This window comes from Emydura macquarii, unplaced genomic scaffold, assembly GCF_026122565.2.
Source record: "Emydura macquarii macquarii isolate MOO-44397 ecotype Brisbane River unplaced genomic scaffold, CSIRO-AGI_Emac_v2 contig_2636, whole genome shotgun sequence".
Classification (NCBI taxonomy): Eukaryota; Metazoa; Chordata; order Testudines; family Chelidae; genus Emydura; species Emydura macquarii.
This window is the reverse complement of record NW_027132773.1, coordinates 6,886,235-6,903,895: the sequence shown is the minus strand read 5'-3', so window position 1 is coordinate 6,903,895 and position 17,661 is coordinate 6,886,235. Positions and strand designations below refer to the sequence as shown.

Sequence of the window (17,661 nt, the reverse complement as noted above, 5' to 3'; positions counted from 1 at the left end):
CTGGGATCTTGCAACCTGGAGGAGCTACCCGAGCTGCCACCCCCCCTGCAAGCCAGAGGAGATCTTGGATCCTGCGACATAGGGGAGCTACCCTCCGCGGATGGCTCCAAAGAATTCCCAGACATACCGTCGAGCGACGAGGCCGAAGGATTCTGGAACTTCCCTCGGGCAGAGTATCCTGAGGAAACAGGGAGCAACTCGGGGGACAAGGTACTCTAGGGAAAGGGGGGAGGAAAAGAGCCCAGAGGAGCCAGACACTCGTCCGGCTGTGTTATGGCCAGTAGCCGGGTTAGCGTGTTTTGGCTGGATCCCCGCTGACCCAGTGATGGGGCAACCCGTCATTGCAGGGCCCTGGGCTCGGACGCAGTGGAGTTGGGTGGGCCTGCATCCATTTCCCCCCTTCCTACTCCAACCTAGGGGTAATCGCCCAGTGAGGGCCAGAGACTGGTCCCCGCTGCGTGCCCCGCCCTGCCTAAGGGCTGGGGCTTTGGACTGTTTACTCGCCCTGCTGTGGGCTAGAGACTATTCCTGCTTGCTTGGCCTGCCCTGCCTAAGGGCCATGGCATTGAACTGTGCATTTGCCCTACTAAGGGCTGGAGACTGCCCCCCTTTTGTTAGAACTTCCACAAGGTGCAGGCACTTGGAGGTGTGGCCTCCGTCGGAGATTGATGGCGAGGGAGGGCCACTGTGCCCAGCCATGCCAGGGGACCTTTACACTCAGTTAACAAGAAATTGGAGAATTATCAGTCACTTTTTGTTGGAGGGGAGCATGTGACACCTCCAAATCGCCTTCTCCTTCTCCTTGATAGGCACATTGGAGGCTGCTGCTATTTCAGTACACCCCAGCAGCAGCAGGGTCTTTCCCCCTTTTCCACTCTCCTCACATGCCCCCCCTGCACCTGCTTCTCTTGCTCATCCCCAGGGTTCTCAGGCTGGATGGGGCTCCACCTGAGCTGCCTGGTGCTGAGCACCCTGCCACACCTCTTCTTCCTGATCTCAGAGATGCCCTTCTGACTCACCTTAGTGGGTAGTCTACAAAGTAGGCAGCAGGAAGTGCTGGGACTGCAGCAGCAGGGAAGGAGAAGCAATCCTATGTAGCAGAGGGGGGAGGTCAGCCCACAGCCAGTTGCACTGCTGCTTCCTCCCTCCCCATACTGCATGGATACAGTAAGTGCCGCCATCAGGGGGAGCTGCTGCATATCCTGGCAAGAGGTGAGCCAAGAAATTTGTGAGGGGAGGGGACACATGACCCTGCATGCCTGCTCCCACGTCGACTCTGGTGGTCAGGTAAGCTTTTAATTATTTATGGATGGCCAGTAGGTTGTGACCGTTCTTTTAGGACTTTATGATTGTCACCCACACCATTATTATCTCAAAAGTAGATTGCTACAGTGTGCATTATGTCCGGATAGACTTTAAAACTGTCCTGAAACTGAAGCTGGTGCATAACCTATTTGTTAAGTAGAGTATTTTGTTGTATGTTCAACCCCGGTGTTCTACAATCCGCACTGGTGTTTTGGGGGAGGGGTTTCTGGGTTACTCTTAAAGTGGTGTTTTTGACCTGTAAAGCCATAAATGGTGTAAATTCCACCACAGTTGAGATAATCAGAGGTGCTTGAGATGGAGCCCCATAAGTATAAAGGAAAAAGGGCTGCTGTCAGGGTATTCTGTATGATGGTCCTACAGCTTTGGAGCTTACTCGCCTTCCCACTTCCCTTGGTCCAAAATAGCCTGAATCTGATGATCTTCAGAGCATTTAGCAAATTCCAACTTTATTCTTTTTAACATTTGTACAAACATTAAAAAAAGGAACCTTGATATTTTAGACAAATTTATCTCCAATGATGGTGATTTCACATCCCCTCTTGAGAGCTTGTTTTATTGCTGGTGGTCTTATTGTTTATATTTCATCTTAAAGTAATTATTACTAATAGTATTGTGGTAGTGCCTACGAGCCCTAGTCATGGACCAGGATCCCATTGTACTAGGTACTGTGCAAACAGAGCAAAAAGGCAGCCCCAAATTGTTTACAGTCTTGCTTTTGTCCTGGTTGACTGAGAATTGACCCCTCTCCAGCTTAGACCAGCCCTTCATATATTTGCTGAATATACTTTTCCTCTAGGTGCTTAAAATTTAACTTTATTCTCTTTTCTGATAATTTACCTGGTATTTAGTTGTACTTACAAACCACTAAGCCACTGGGTTGTTTCCCCCATACACACGCTCTTGCTTATATTAAAATAGGTTATATGTTTGCCATTTTTCAAACAGCTGACCCAAGATATTAGAGAGAGACAAGGTGTGTGAGGTAATGTCTCTTTCACCAACAGAAGTTGGTCCAATAGAAGGCAAGCTTTTGAGCTACACAGAGCTCTTCTTTAGGTCTTTTGTTAGCCATTATTTTATTGTATCTTGCCACTACTATGCGTTTAAGACTGCAGCTAAGTGGCTTCTAAGCATTTAAATCTTCTCTTGTCATCAGTAAATTGGTCTGCCTATCAAATGGCCTCACTTGTTCTTTTGTCTTTCTCTTATATACTTGTGCCCCTTTATAAAGCAAATTTGCATATCTGTTGCTGAAATTATTTCATTTTAGATGTCATTTTTTCTTCAAATTTCCCACCAGCAGCAGTGCAGCTTCACCAGGTGTGTCTCCATGGAGGGACTGTTAGTAAGAGCCGGCTGTGGATATTTTGACAGCAATATCTCCTAGACCTAATCTGAGCATGTTTGGCTGATCTATACCAACAGTGCAATTATGGCTACCTCTAGTGGAGGTGCAATGGTGAGAAATTTTAAGAAACATTTGCTTTCACCTTTTGCTTTTCTTGTATTTTCATGGCATATCCTTTTACTGTGAGTTTAATTCACTGCCGAATGCAACACACATTTTCAATAACACCTTTGACAATTCAAAAATTTAAAAATTGTGCTTCATCAAGCCTTGGTAGCTTGGCTCCTGCATCTGGGAAAGAAGCAGAAAAAATGTAATAGTCAGTCTCTTTAAGATCAGCATATTCTACAGTAGGAAAAGAAACTGAGTATAATATGCTGTGACTTTCCTCTCCTTGCCCCGGAGGAGGGTGGAAGGGTATTACATATCAGACAGACTGCAGCTGGTATTAATTGATACATTTAATATTTTACTGTTGATGAGACTGTGCACAAAGAGAGAGTAGGAATGCATTTTGAGGAATACTATTTCTGGAATACTGTTCAAGATCATATTTCCAAAATGATGATAGTCGATATTTTGGCAATTTAAGAGGAACCATCCACAAGATATTTACTCCATTACTTATACTGATATAGCCATATGCCCAGATGGAAAAAACAGTCCTCACTTTTCCCTGGAGGATTGATGGAAACAAGTCTGGCATGTAGCAGAAATGGACAAAACAGTTTATGCATTTAAACATAAACACCAGTTCTATTACAAAATTGGGTCAAGATTTGCACTGTCAGAACTTGCCAAGACAACGTAGCCTTTGACAGATCTTAATTTGCTATGTACAATTAATGATGTTTTTTGCAACTGGAGTTATGACAACCTTTGAATCTAACTTAAAATACACTTTTTAAATTGAAGATTTTCTCTTTGTGTAAAAGCCCCAATTGTTCACTGAAACATTTGTTGATGGGAAAGCAAAGTTTTATGAAATAGAGATTTTAATTGTCACGTTTAATCCATATGTGGAGGAAAACCATTAGCTTTTTTTTGAGTTTTGTAAAGCAAAGCAACAGTCATGCAAATTAGCAAAGGTGACAGAAGAGGAAGAGAACCAAATGTTTTGCAATCTTGAACTTTGATTGGTTAACGGTTTGTTTAACACCTTCATTTTATATCATCTGTCAGAAACCACGAAGGTTAGCTATTTTTTATCACTATTTTCTTGGTGAGGCTAAAGGGAGACCTGTTTTCCTATAGGATCATACATTTTAGGGCATGGATGTATGTTCTACCACAGGTCGGAGTAGAATTTCATCCATTTCCCTTTTAACAGAAGTTGGGGTGGGAAGTTGTGAGGAGGTTCTCCAAAGTATAATTAGAAAGGGGACAGAAAAGCTAGAGAACAGGAAAAAGACAGTTACTTACCTTGTAACTACTGTTCTTCGAGATGTGTTGCTCATGTCCAGTCCATTATAGGTGTGCGCACACCTCCGTGCACGGTTACCGTAACTTTTTTCCCCTTAGCAGACCCTGTAGGGCCGGCTTCGGCGCCCCCTGGAGCCCCACGCACATGCTGTGGTATATAAGGCGTTGCCGGCCATACGCCCCCTCAGTCCCTTCTTTCCACCAACTCTGGCAGTGGCGACGAGGGGTGGGTCATGGAATGGACATGAACAACACATCTCGAAAAACTGCAATTACAAGGTAAGTAACCATCTTTTCTTTTTCGAGTGCTTGTTCATGTCCATTCCATTATAGGTGACTCACAAGCAATACCTTGGAGATGGGCCGGAGTTATAGATGAGCTGCCTGCAGCACTGCTTTGCTGAAGTCCGCATCATCCCGCACCTGCTGGAAGATGGAGTAGTGGGACATGAAGGTATGTACTGACGACCATGTGGCAGCTCTGCAGATGTCCTGCATGGGCACTCTCACTGGGAAGACTGTAGATGAAACTTGACTCTGAAGGTTAAGTGTGCTGTGATGGTCTCCAGAAGCGGCATCTTCGTTTGCTTGTAGTAGAACTTGATGCAGGTAGTTATCCACGAGGAGATGCGCTGGGTGGAGACAGGTAAGCCTTTTATCCAGTCGGCCACCATGACGAAGAGCTGCGTCGATCTCCAGAACAGTCTTGTGCACTTGATGTAGAATGACAGGGCCCCTCTTACATCTAGTGAGTGCCACCTTCTCTCACGGGGAGAAAAATATCTTGGTTATAATTAAATTGGGACACCACTTTGGGCAGAAAGGCCGGGCGTGGCCTCAACTGAACTTTACCTTTATAGAATACAGTATGGGGGATTCCAAGTTCAGTGCCCTAATCTCGGAGACCCTCCTTGCCGAGCTAATGGCCACCAGGAAGGCCACCTTCCAAGAAAGCAGTAGTAGAGGGCATGAAGCCATGGGTTTAAAGGGGGACCCTTTGAGTCGTGAGAGGACCAGGTTGAGGACCCAAGGAGGCACTGGGTCATGGACCTGTGGATAGAGCCTCTCCACCCCTTTCAGGAACCTAATCATCATCAGGTGGGAAAAAAGCAATCTCCTCTCCAAAGGCTGGTGGAAAGCCGATACAGCTGCTAGGTGGACCTTCAGGGAGGCCACGGCCAGTCCCTGGAGCTTTAGCTGTAGCAAATACTCCAGGATTACCTGTGTTGGTGAAAGACTAGATAGGATACCCTGTGGCTCTGCCCAGCAGGTAAGCCGCTTCCATTTAGCCTGATACAGGACCTCCATGGAGGGCTTCCTGCTACCCAGCAGGATTTGCTGGACTTGCACCAAACAGGCCCACTTGTCCACACTCAGCCACAAAGCCTCCACACAGTGAGGTGTAGGGAGTCCAGGTCCGGGTGCAGCAGGCGACTGTAGTCCTAGGACAGGAGATCATGCCATCTCGGAGGTTTCAGACGAGGGGCGATCAATAGGTCCAGTAGCATGCGCAGCCAGGCCAGTGTGATTAAGATAGCATCCGCCTTGTCCCGCTTGATTTTCAGCAGGACCCTGTGGAGGAGGAGAATGGGCGGGAGAGCGTACATGAAACTCCCCAACCACTGCAGGAGGAAGGCGTCGGAGATCGACCAGGCGTCTTCATCACGGAGAGAGCAGAACTGCAGGCATTTCTTGTTCCATACTGATGTGAACAGGTCCACCTGGGGAGAGCCCCACCTCCAGAAGATCATAGACACCACCTCTGGATGTAGTGACTGATCGTGGTGGGGTAAGAACGACCTGCTGAGATGGTCTGCCTTGTCGTTCATCACCCCCGGGAGATGAGAGGCTATCATGTAAAATTGTGCCTCACTGCAAAGTCCCACAGATGAATAGCTTCTCTGCAGAGGGCTGAAGAATGGGGTCGTCCTGCGTGTTGATGTAGTACATGGCTGCTGTATTGTCCATCAGTACCTGCATCACCTTGCCCGTAATAAAATGGAAGAACACACTGCATGCTAAGTGAATAACCCACAGGTCTTTCACATTGATGTGTAAATGTCTTTCTTCCCTTGACCCAGACCCCTTGTGTGCCGAGGTCGGCATTGATATTGGCCCCTCACCCTAGGTCTGAGGCATCCAATATCAAGGTGACTGAGGGGACTAGTTCTTCGAACAGTACACCACTTAACACTGCCTGGGGGGTCCGCCACCAGTCTAGGGAGGCTAGGACCTTGTGGGGGAGACTGTGACCACCCAATCCAGAGGGTGCCTGCTTGGAATGTAAACCGAGGCCAGCCATGATTGAAGCAGCCTGAGTTTCAGGTGAGCCAGCCTCATTACGTAGGTGCAGGCCATGTGGCCTAACAGCTGCATGCAGTGTCTGGCTGTCATCGTTGGGCATCGATGCAAGTGAGCAATAATGGAGGACATTGCCTCGAAGTGTGGCTGGTGTAGGAAGGCTCTGGCTTGGGAAGCGTCCAGGATCGTGCCGATGAACTCTATCTGCTGCACGGGAGTTAACGTGGACTTCTGCTTGTTTATCAGCAGGCCCAGCCGGCAGCAGGTAGTGCATGTCAGGTTCACACACTCCTGGACCTGAGACCTGAACCTGCCTCTGATTAGCCAATCATCCAGGTCCGGGAAAATTTGGACCCCCTTGTGCCTCAGGTGTGCTGCCGCCACCACCACCATGCATTTCGTAAACACCCTTGGAGCCGAGGACAGGCCAAAGGGCAAAGCTCTAAACTGGTAGTGGGAGCCAGCCACCATGAGGCGAAGGAAGCATCTGTGGCTAGGGAGAATGGAGATGTGAACGTATGCGTCTTTGAGGTCGAGGGCGGCATATCAGTCTCCTGGATCCAGGGACGGGATTATGGAAGCTAGGGAGACCATCCGAAACTTGAGTCTCTTGAGATATTTGCTGAGACGACAGTCTAATATGGGCTTTAGCCCCCCTTTTGCTTTGGGAATGAGGAAGTACCTCGAGTAAAACCCTCTTCCCGTCATGTCCAGTGGGACCTTTTCCACTGCTCCCAGGCTGAGGAGGATCTCTACCTGTTGCATGAGGAGTTGCTCATGAGAGGGGTCCCTGAAAAGGGATGGGGAGGGAGTGTTGTTGGGAGGAGTTAGACGTAAACTGGAGGTCATAGCCCATTGAGACTATGCCAAGGACCCAGCAGTCTGAGGTAATTTTATCTCATTCGAACTGGAAGGGGGCTAAGTGGTTTAAAAAGGGGCAGAAGGGATCCATGAAACAGGCTGGGATGCCGCCCTCGGGCGCACCATCAAAATGGCCTCCTTTGGTTGCCTGCCCGCCTAGATGATCCTTGCTATAGGGCTGAGGAGGAACCTGGGGGTCAATGGCGTCTCCTAGACCCCCTGTTTCTGTCCCTCTGTCTATAGGGTGTGAACGGCTGTGGCTGATACCTCTGCTGTTGCTGGCCCTGAGGACGTGACTGACGCCTACAGGTCTATGGTGTGTAAAGACCCAGGGAGCGGAGCGTGGTCCTCAAGTCCTTCAGACCATGCAACTTCACATCTGTCTGGTCTGAGAACAAGGCTGACCCATCAAAGGGGAGGTCCTGGATGGACTGTTGGACCTCCTGAGACAGCCCCGAGTATTGAAGCCAGAGCACCTGCATACAGATGGCAGAGGCCATGGCTCTGCCCACCGAATCAGCCACGTCTGAGGACACTTGGAGCCACTCTAGCCACCATGGTACCCTCTTCCACAGTGGTGTTAAAGTACAGCACCTAGTCCTGGGGCAAAGTGTCCGTGAAGCGCTTCAGCGAGTCCCAGAGGTTAAAATTTTACCTGCCCAGGAGAGCCTGCTGATTGGCAATTCTAAACTCCCAAACAGGTCTAGCTTTTTGTTGTCCTTATTTTTCAGTGTAGAACTGGGCTGCCCTGCCTATACCGCTGGTTGGCCACGTCTACCACCAGGGTCTCAGGGGGAGGGGTGAGTAAACAGGTACTCAAACCCCCTGTTCGGGATGTAATATTTTTTTCTCAGCCCCTTTAGATGTCGGGGCCACCGATGAAGGGGTCTGCTACAAGGCCTTCACTATTTTCAGAACCCCTTCATACACAGGGAAGGCTACCCAAAGTGCGGCAGCCGCTGCCAGGATGTTAAACAAATTGTCCTATGCCTCTTTTAGCTCCTCCACCTCCAACCCCAAGTTGGAGGCCACTCTTGAGCAGCTCCTGGTGTGCCCTAAAATCATCCAGGGGCACTGAGTGACCCTGGGAGATTGTTTCATCCAGGGAGGAGGAGGAGGATTGGAGGGGCGCAACGGGAGGTGGCACTCCTTGCCGCTGATAAAAGGTCCCCACAGAAGTCCTTTCCTGTAGGTCCGATTCGTCCTCTGAGGGCAAATGTTGGCCCTTCTCCGGCACCAGTGGCATTTACTGCACACCCGAGGACTTGAAGGACTGCAGCCCAGGCACCACCGGAAATCCCCAGGGTTCCCAGTATGGCCATTGGGAAGGCTACTGCCCTTGAGGCCATCCAGGGGCAATCTGCCCTGGGGATTCTGGCACCTTCTGCTGATGATGCCTCGCCTGGTGGCTGACCCCCAGGGAGGACACCGAGGTACGGTCAGAAGATGGTGGGGCTGCCTTGAAGGCTCCTGCTGCACAGTACCGAGCCGGGGGGGAGCAATGACCCAATCCATAGGTACTCCGCTACTCTGGAGATCGGCCTCTCGATGAGTTTGAAGACGACAAGATTCAGTGCGCAGCATTGTGCTCCGATGAGCTGGAACGTCCGGAGCACTGTCTGGGTACTGAGAACTTGCGGCACCGCTTGCCTCTCGGTGCCGAGTCAGTCTCCGGCAACCGGGTTCAGTGCTGCCTCGGTGCGGGCAACCTTTTCGGTGCCAGGGAGCAGGAATGGTGCCGAATTCCGTCTGGGGAATGGTGCCCCGCAGGCAACCTGGACAGGTCCAACCTTCTGGGATGGACTTCTCCCGGTGCTGGGGATCATGATCGGCATTGGGAGGGTGACCTCGTTCCCTGCGTCGATGCAGAGCACTCCGGCCACTGGGATCTGGAGTGCCATGCCGACTGCTCCACCCTAGGCGACCGGCTCATTGGAGATTTTCCTCCCCTCACCAGAGATCTCCTGAACCACTCAGGGGGTCCCAGCGCAGGCTTCCCCTGTGACACCAGCCCCTTCTCTCTAGGCGGAGGACGGGGTGGGGGTGGTGTGGTCAAGGCCAGCAAGGCGCTTGCTGCCTGAAAGGCCTCCGGTGTCAACAGCACCGGTAGGTGCAGAGGGCCCCCCCCCCCACTCCCAGGAGTCGGGGGAGGCTCCCTGGCTGGAGATGCTGGCTCCGGAGAGAGGGTCCCCGCAGTCTGGCTCCATTGCGGTCTGGTGCTCAACCTCACCTGCTTAGACAGTGCAGAAGAGTGTCCGCATTACATATGCTGCTTCCACTGCTGCTTCTTCAGTACCGGAGATGCGGTCCGGTGCCGAAGCAGGCCCAGTGCCGATGGTGCACTCTGCATCGATGCCACACTCAGTATCGAGGCGAAGTGGGCTGGTTCGGAGGCTGGTCTAAGTGTGCCTCCATGAGCGGATTTCAGGCGGATTTCTCTATCTTTTTTAATCCGGGGTCTGAAAGCCTTGTAAATTTTACACTTGTCCTTTTGATGAGTTTCCCCCAGACACTTCAGGCAGCTATCGTGGGGAACACTCAGTGGGAGAGCCTTCACGCAGGAGGCAAACGGTTTGAAGCCCGGTAACCGGGGCATGGACCGCTCGCGGCAAAGTCCCAGCCAGGACTAACCTAAGTGCTAACTACCAGTACTGACAGTACTTAAAGTCCTATCTACCTGACTAACACAAACAATTAAAGTTGAGAACAAGGGGAACTGATCATTTGCGATGCAAGCAGGAACAGTTCCAGCAACCGTCACAGGTGGAAAGAAGGAACTGAGGGGGCATAGGGCCAGCAGTGCCTCATATACTGTGGCATGTGCGTGGGACTCCAGGGGGTGTCGAAGCCAGCCCTATGGGGTCTGCTAAGGGGAAGAAAGTTCCGGTAACCGTGCACGGAGGCGTGCACACACCTATAATGGAATGTACATAAGCAAGCACTCGAAGAACAATGCAATATGTAAATGGAGATAGGAGTGGAGAGCAGGAGACCCTCTTGAAAGAAAAGAGAGAATCTAGTTGGGTCAAACAGAATAATAAAAGAGGAACAGATAAGGGCAGAGAGCTTTACTAAAGCAATAGGGTACACATGTTCACTCTTTTTAGTGTCTGTTTAAGAGCAAACCTGCATGTTTCCTGGGGGAGGGGCTAGGGGAAAGTAGCCTCTTAAAGCTTATTGAGAACTAGAGTACAGTTTCATAGCAGTACTCAGTTACGGTGGATGATAAATTTATATCTTAATAATCAGTGTAAAAGATCTTAATCCTTCTATTAAAAAAAAAAAAGACCATGGTGAAACTCAGAAAGAAACACACAGAAATATTCTTCTTATAAACAATCCAGTTTTGAGCCGTTAGGGACAGTAAAGATATATTTATAGCAGAGTGTGTTTTGAGGAGTTGTGGATTAAAAAAACACAACAAACCAGCAGCTTGAATAAAGAAAAAGGAGTATGATATCAGTTGTAATGCTGGGAACTTTAGCCATCTTGTTGGCAGATGATTTTGACAGCCTGTGTGTGGACCTTTGCCTAGTACATGAAACAGAAGGGTGACCTAATGCTGGACATGAGTAATGTTTGTCTTGGTAGAGATACTAGGAGTAGGGATATTAAATTGGAAAGATATTTTAATTGTGCATTGAAATCTAGTGAAATAGATCTGACGGTTAATGTGGGTGGTGATGACCAGCAATTAGTTCTCCCTACAAAGTAAAAAGACTTGAAGAGGGAAAATAGAGCATTCACCATTATTTTTTTTTCAGATGCATGGTTACATATAGAAATGTAGGACTGGAAGGGACCTTGATAGTTCATCTAGTCCAGCCCCTGCTCTGAGGCAGGACTAAGTATTATCTATACCAATTCCATCCCATCCCTAAACTATCCTGTTTACTGGAATAGAATCATACTTTCCTCTTTTGATCTAAAACCATGCTTGCTGCTGATGGCAATGTACAGTTATGTGTGCAAATCACTTGAGCTGCTGGATAATATCAACATACTCTATGCAGAGGGCTATGTGTATGGAATATGAGCTTATATCCATATTCAATGGCAAAAACTATTAACCCAGTATTAAGATTTTTGGGGGGATAGGTCATTCCCTTGCAGAACTTTGAGTTGAGCAAAACTCAGCCTTCTGAAAAATAGGAAATATAGAGTTAAGGTTGTCCATACATGTCCATACATAAGGTTGTCCATACAACCTTAACTCAGCCCTCTTTCACTAATGTGCCAATACACCCTATTAATTCACATGCCTTTACTCTGCCAACCTCAAAGTTGCTGAAATATATAAACTCTTCACCTTTTACAACCCATTCATGTACAGAATTCCCTCTAATGCTATTAAAGGACAAAACGTATGTGTGTGTGTGTGGGGGGGGGGGAGTTACCCATTAATAGATTTCATAATATTGCTGTATCAATTATTCAGATGCTCAACTAAATCAGAGAAAATTATTCACAGCTCCTGAAATCTGCTGTAACTAAAATCATTGTTACTGTTGCCCCTACATGGGTGGCTACTGCCACATTTTCATGATCTGGTCCTCCACCCCATCTATGGTTGTGGGTTTATATAGTTTTGCATTTATATATTTGTGAAATCTGTCCCTTTATTGGTCACTGCTCTCATGCATTTTCCCTCAGTTGTCACAAATTCTCCCTTCTTTATAAATTTGTAGCCTGCCTCCTTGTATACACCAGGTGTCTTTGGTTGCCTGAAAGCTTGGTGATGTTTTCTTACTTCATTTTACATCGCCTCTTTTGACATAATTTAAATGGGCGTGTGCCATTTCTTTTATTCTAGCAATGTTATCTACTTTATTTAAATCAACATCCGTTTTTCATGAATTTTGGGTTTGTCCCAAACACCTCTCTCTGTTATGTAATTTCATTCATGTCAGTAAATGCACAGTCCTTAACTCTCACGAACTCTTTTATGAGTACCTGTGAACTTTACACTTTGTTATAAAATATATACTGTGTAAACAATGGACAAGGTTTTGGAGTGACATTCTTCAAAACTGTTTTAGTAAGACCTCAACTCTGTTTTCTTTTCAGCAGACATATATATCCATGTATTATACAGGCTCTATCTTTCTTTCCCAAGCAGATAAGCAGAAAACAGTTTCCTTCCTCATCTATGTATTTCAGGGACTGCTTGAATGTGAAGCTCTGTATGTGTCTTGAATTTTTCTTTTTCCTTAGGCAGTGTCATGTTTTTCCCATTCAGGACTCAAGCAAACTTTATAATAACAGTTAGGTTTCTGTCCTTTCTTAAGTTGCTTCTGCACTTAAGAGTTGTGACAGACACCGTGTAAGGTTTTTGTTTTCTTTGTATGGATATGTCTTGTAAGCAGGATCCCTGCATTTCAACAATTATTCTAGTCAGTGCTTCAGGCAGTGAATTACTTTACTTGTGTATGCTTGCAGGGAAGTCTGGTCTTGGTCTTTGTTGGTCTATGGTGAGTTATAGGACAAGTTGAGAGTCAAGAAGGGTTGGACGCTTTTGGGTGGGGATGCAGGAATATGTCAGGGGATGGGACAGACAGACAGTTTGATGAACAAGTATTTTCATTGGTAGTAGCTTGGTATTTTACCAAGGGCCTGAATACTTGCCTGAAGTGTTCTCACAGCTAATAAAGATCCGGTTTTCATACAACTGTTCTTAGTAGGGGGAAAAAAAGTGAAGAAATGAAATATGCTATGTCAACACAGTTGTTCCTTAATAGAGTGTTCTTCAAAGTTATCCAGGAAATGTCAATGGCTCTTAAGGTATTTGTTTGATTGTCTGTAAATATTTCTCATTGTTCCTCAGAAAAATGGGGATGTTCTTTCAGACACCCTACTATAGTATAGTTACTGAAATTATTGCAAAACAATTAGAGCGCAAAATGAGATTATCCATATTTTGTAGCTGAAATACAGAGGTTCAGGACTTCACAAAGGTGAATCAGTGGCAGTGTAGATGTGAGGATCCCTACTGAACTTGAATCTTTTCAGAAATTTGTTAAGAAACCCCAACTCGTGTACTGTCCTGTTATTTTGAAAAACTGTAAACAATAAAATTCTGAGGTCAATACTTATATACGCCAGCATTTCACATAAAAGGAATCATCTGTAGATGAATAAATGTGTATCTGTTGTTCCTGTGTCGACAATAGAAACATTAACAAAACATACAGCTAAATTATTGGTTTTATTTTTTTTAAACTAACCTAGGCATGAGATTTTATGTAGCTCTATATATGCAGCAAAGTGTCATGAAAGGCAGTGGAGCAGTTAGAGGACTAGGACTAAAAAGACCTGTGTTCTGGTCCTGGCTCGGTCACTGCTGATGTGATGGGTGACTTTGGCAAGTAAGACTCATCAGCCATAGCATGTAGTCTACCTACGTGAAGGAAAACTCTGATTTCAAACCAAGAACATCAGACTGTGTCAGCCAGTTTGTAAAAGTTCTGCCAATCACACTTGCTCAATAAGTCTGCCCTAGCTAGCAGGACAAGGCAAAGCATGTAGATCAAGTGTTAAAACAAAGCCAATTGTAAGTTAGAGGAATAAAAATAGTGTTAGACACCTGTCCTAATTTTTAAATTGATTTTAAATTCCTATATTATTGAACATATTTATCTGTAGCTTTCCAGGATTACATTTGAACTGTTAGAAAAAGGGGATTGTGTGTGGGGGAAGTCTTACTTCATAAAGCTCTTGTGAAAGACAAAGTGTAGAATATACTATGGAGAGTGCTTTGCAGATCTAAATTACCTGCATTTTGTTTGTTTGTTTAATTTTTTAAAAATGTTTGTTTATTGAATTTATTTCGTAGCTTACATATGATGGTGGTGTGTACTATAGAAAAATTGTATGTAGAAAGTATGCAGTGTTGCTGTGGCCAGGTCGGTCCAAGGATATTAGAGAGACAAAGTGGGGGAGGTAATATCTTTTTTTGGATCAGCTTCTGTTGATGAGAGAGACAAGCTTTTGAGATGCAGAGAGCTCAACCTGGAGGAACAGCTCTGTGTAATTTGAAAGCTTGTCTCTCTCACCAACAGAAGTTGGTCCTCTAAAAGATATTGCCTCCTCCATTTTGTCTTTTTAGTCTCTAGAAAGATAATTTAAATTATGACACTTTTTTTTTCCATAATCTATTTTTTAAAAATTCTGATTTAATTAAAAAATTTAAATAGTCCTTAGGAGGAGGCACTCCCGTTGCTTCTATATTGTACTGTAGGGAGCAATCTGGCAGTGACAGGAGGATATTTGGATAACTTATGTAGCTCTTTTCTAATTTCTGTGTTGAACTGACAGGGGACTGGAGCTTTGCTTTTTATGATTACCATTATGTCCTCAGAACCTTTTGCACTCTTTAAAATTGTTATTGTTTAGCTCTTCGGGGAGAGGTTACTTTCTGCTCTCCTACTTCTTGTAACAGGATCAAATGGACCATCTTAATTTCAGTTCAGATAGCATTTCATAGGAACAATGAAATGACTGTAAGCACTTATCCCCTATTCTAGCCTGCAGGATTTTTCTCTCCCACCTTGAAAGGTGGCAAGACAATTACTGATAGCCTTGTAGATATAGCTTTAAAGCTGGGCATAACCTGGCAGTGAATGAAATGCATAACCTTCCAACTCAATGACATTTAACCCAACTACACATCAGTTCAGGAACTAAAATAAATTGGTACTCAACTGCTCCTAGTCCTTTTTTCTGGTTAGGGCTATAAATAAAATAAATGATTGTGGCTTCACCTGTGAGATTTTTTTGTATGTGCACACGCTTTGTTCCGTTGTTCTCAACAGGAAGGATTGGAGGAGGATGGACCCAGACTTTATTGTGTAGCTAAACATTTAAAACATCTATATTTAATTTCACATTCCTTTAAAAAAATGCTTGTCATATCTATATATAGAGCACCCATCTTTTCTTCTGCCTTTCATTCTTTCCCCTCGTATTCATGCAATGAAATTGCATCACTCAGTTGTGACATTAAAATGACAAACACTATTGTAACCAAAAGTAATATCCTGCTGAAATGAGATCTGAGCATATTTACACAACAACATATAGACTGTATAACTAGTAATGACCTACAACAAGTAGAGTGGAAAAAGATGCATGGAAAGTGGTGCTTTTAGGGTGAATATGAAATCTAGCTGTAAACTGCTAGTAATCCCCTGCACCAAACTCCTTTATCATTCTTCAAAGACATTTTTAGTTCTCTGGAGTATGTGTAAACCCCCATGATCTGGCAAATGCTACAGATTCCTGTCCCCCTCCAACACAGGAATAACAAAACAGCCAAACAACAAACTCCTTGTGTTTAAAAAGACCCTTAAAATGCCAAAACCAGAAACCTTTTTTGTGAGCAGTTCTAAATGAATCCTTGCCAGCTAATTTCTCAGTGAATGGGGGAACATTTTTTGTGTTCTGTAAATACTTAATACTTAGCAGTGTTAGTTTCACGGTTGCAGTAAGACAGCCAAACAGACCTTCTACTCTAAATTAATAAGGCCAATCTGAAGCACACAAAGCCTAGAAAGACCGAGTATTCTTTTGGTGTCTATCTCTACTGAGGTCAGATAAATCACTTTCAAGCTGTTAAGTTAATGAGCATAAATTAGGACTCTGTTTTTACAGCACCTTGTGGGAAATTCTCATGGTTAGATTAATTTGACAGCTGCTGTGATGAGCACCTCCCACACAAGCACGTCAGAAAAGTTTTGTTTCCTTTTTTAAAGGAAAAGAAATGACTAAATTATTTTTTTTTACATAATATACAAAATGGCATTCTTCAACCTATCCCAGCTAATTCATGTTTCCATTGTACCCAGCTGTTTAAATCACACTGCTCAGAGATTGCCTTGATCCCCAGGTGCAGGTACTCCATCTGTGCTGCTCTCAGAGACTATTTACAGCAGAGGTTAGGCCAGTGATTGCTGGGATGGAAAACTCATTTCTCAGCCTGGCTTTTATTTACACTCTTATTAAAGATCCTTTCACTCATGTTAGAATGGCAGCTAGTGGCTGCAGCCAACATTTGGCGCTGAGCCAAGTAGCAAAATTACCATGTCGATGAAAGATAGTCTGCTTCCATTTTAACCTTTTACTGCTCTCCCCTTTCCATTTCCATTTGCATGAAGAAGAATGATTATTGAAAGAGATAGAGGGACAAAGAGTAGAAAGAAACCTTGTCAGCTGAGTTCTCCAAGGAAAAATAACTATTTGCTACCAATTTGGAAAAAAATCTTTATTTATCTTTCCGTTAAAGTTCGTTGTCTTGTGAAACAGCAGAGCCACTCATGCCCACCCTCCTCTTGTGAACAGTTCCTGGGATATAAGTGCACCGAAGAGGTTTCTGTTTCCTCTTTGAGTATGTCTACATTGCTAGAGCTGCATGGATTGATGCAGCGGGATCAATTGACTAGGCTGCGGCGACCCACTCAATCGATCCCAGAAGTGCTCTCTAGTCAATGCCATAAATCCCTCCCCCTGAGAAGAGTAAGGCTGCATTGACCGGAGGGCGACTCCCGTGCACACAGTGCAGGGGAGACGCCACAGTACGGCAACATAAGTAAGTCAATGGGAGCTACGCAATGTAGACCAGGCCTTAGATGTTGTGCACAGAGAGCCACAGCAACACCCTGAAACTACTTGGCTGAAAAAGTTATTGCCCTTTTGTTAGAAATTAATTGTCTTCCTGAACATAAGCTCTTAGCGTGTACAAAGTGCATGATTTTCCTTTAAAGTTACTGACCCTTGCTGGCTAAAGCTGCCCTGCCATTCAACAAAGCAGATATAGATCTGGCTGTATTTAAAAAAAAAAAAAAAAAAATTGGCCAGCAACCTCACAACATCTGTTTCCAGGACCAACATATGATTGCCTAACAGTAACAAAATCCAGATCAGCTGTGTTAAGACAATGAACAATGTTCTTGAGTGCCAGCTGCAGTGTGGCCACATCCAAGAGCACACCAATGAGCTGCTGCAACAGAATCCCCAGTGCTACTTCCCAAGCAAATACGTTCAACCTAAAACACAAAAAATGTGAGGCAGTGCAACAACTTGGCTGCTGGTAGCACATTGGTTCCTCTTCCCTAGCAGCTGAGTGAGAGAAGGGGGGGGGCACTTTAGCTTCCCTTGAGAAGAGCGACTGTGTTTTTATTTGGGGCTGGGCTTAAACGCTCAGATTCTGTGGTTAGGTGAAAAAGTTTTCTTTTTTCTCTTTAAAGAGTAAGTATCTGGCCCTTTTGGGTGCAGTGAAACGCTTGAAAAAAAACATTACTGCTTAAGGCTCAAAACCAGAAGGCAACTACATAAAATCCCAAATTCATTATTTTATTTAAATATCACAAGTTTTTTAACGAGCTTGGCTACACGTGAACTGCTACAGC

General features: G+C 45.4%; 1 long non-coding RNA gene across 1 annotated transcript in view; it reads left to right on the top strand.

Moving 5' to 3' along the window:
- Positions 1–6,119, top strand: part of LOC137163645 (uncharacterized) — a 30,036-nt gene extending 23,917 nt beyond the window's left edge. Inside the window, exons 2-3 of the long non-coding RNA XR_010922755.1 lie at positions 4,430–4,550; positions 5,662–6,119. This is a non-coding gene — a long non-coding RNA (uncharacterized lncRNA). The remainder of the gene's footprint in view (positions 1–4,429; positions 4,551–5,661) is intronic.
- The last annotated feature ends 11,542 nt before the right edge of the window (positions 6,120–17,661 follow it).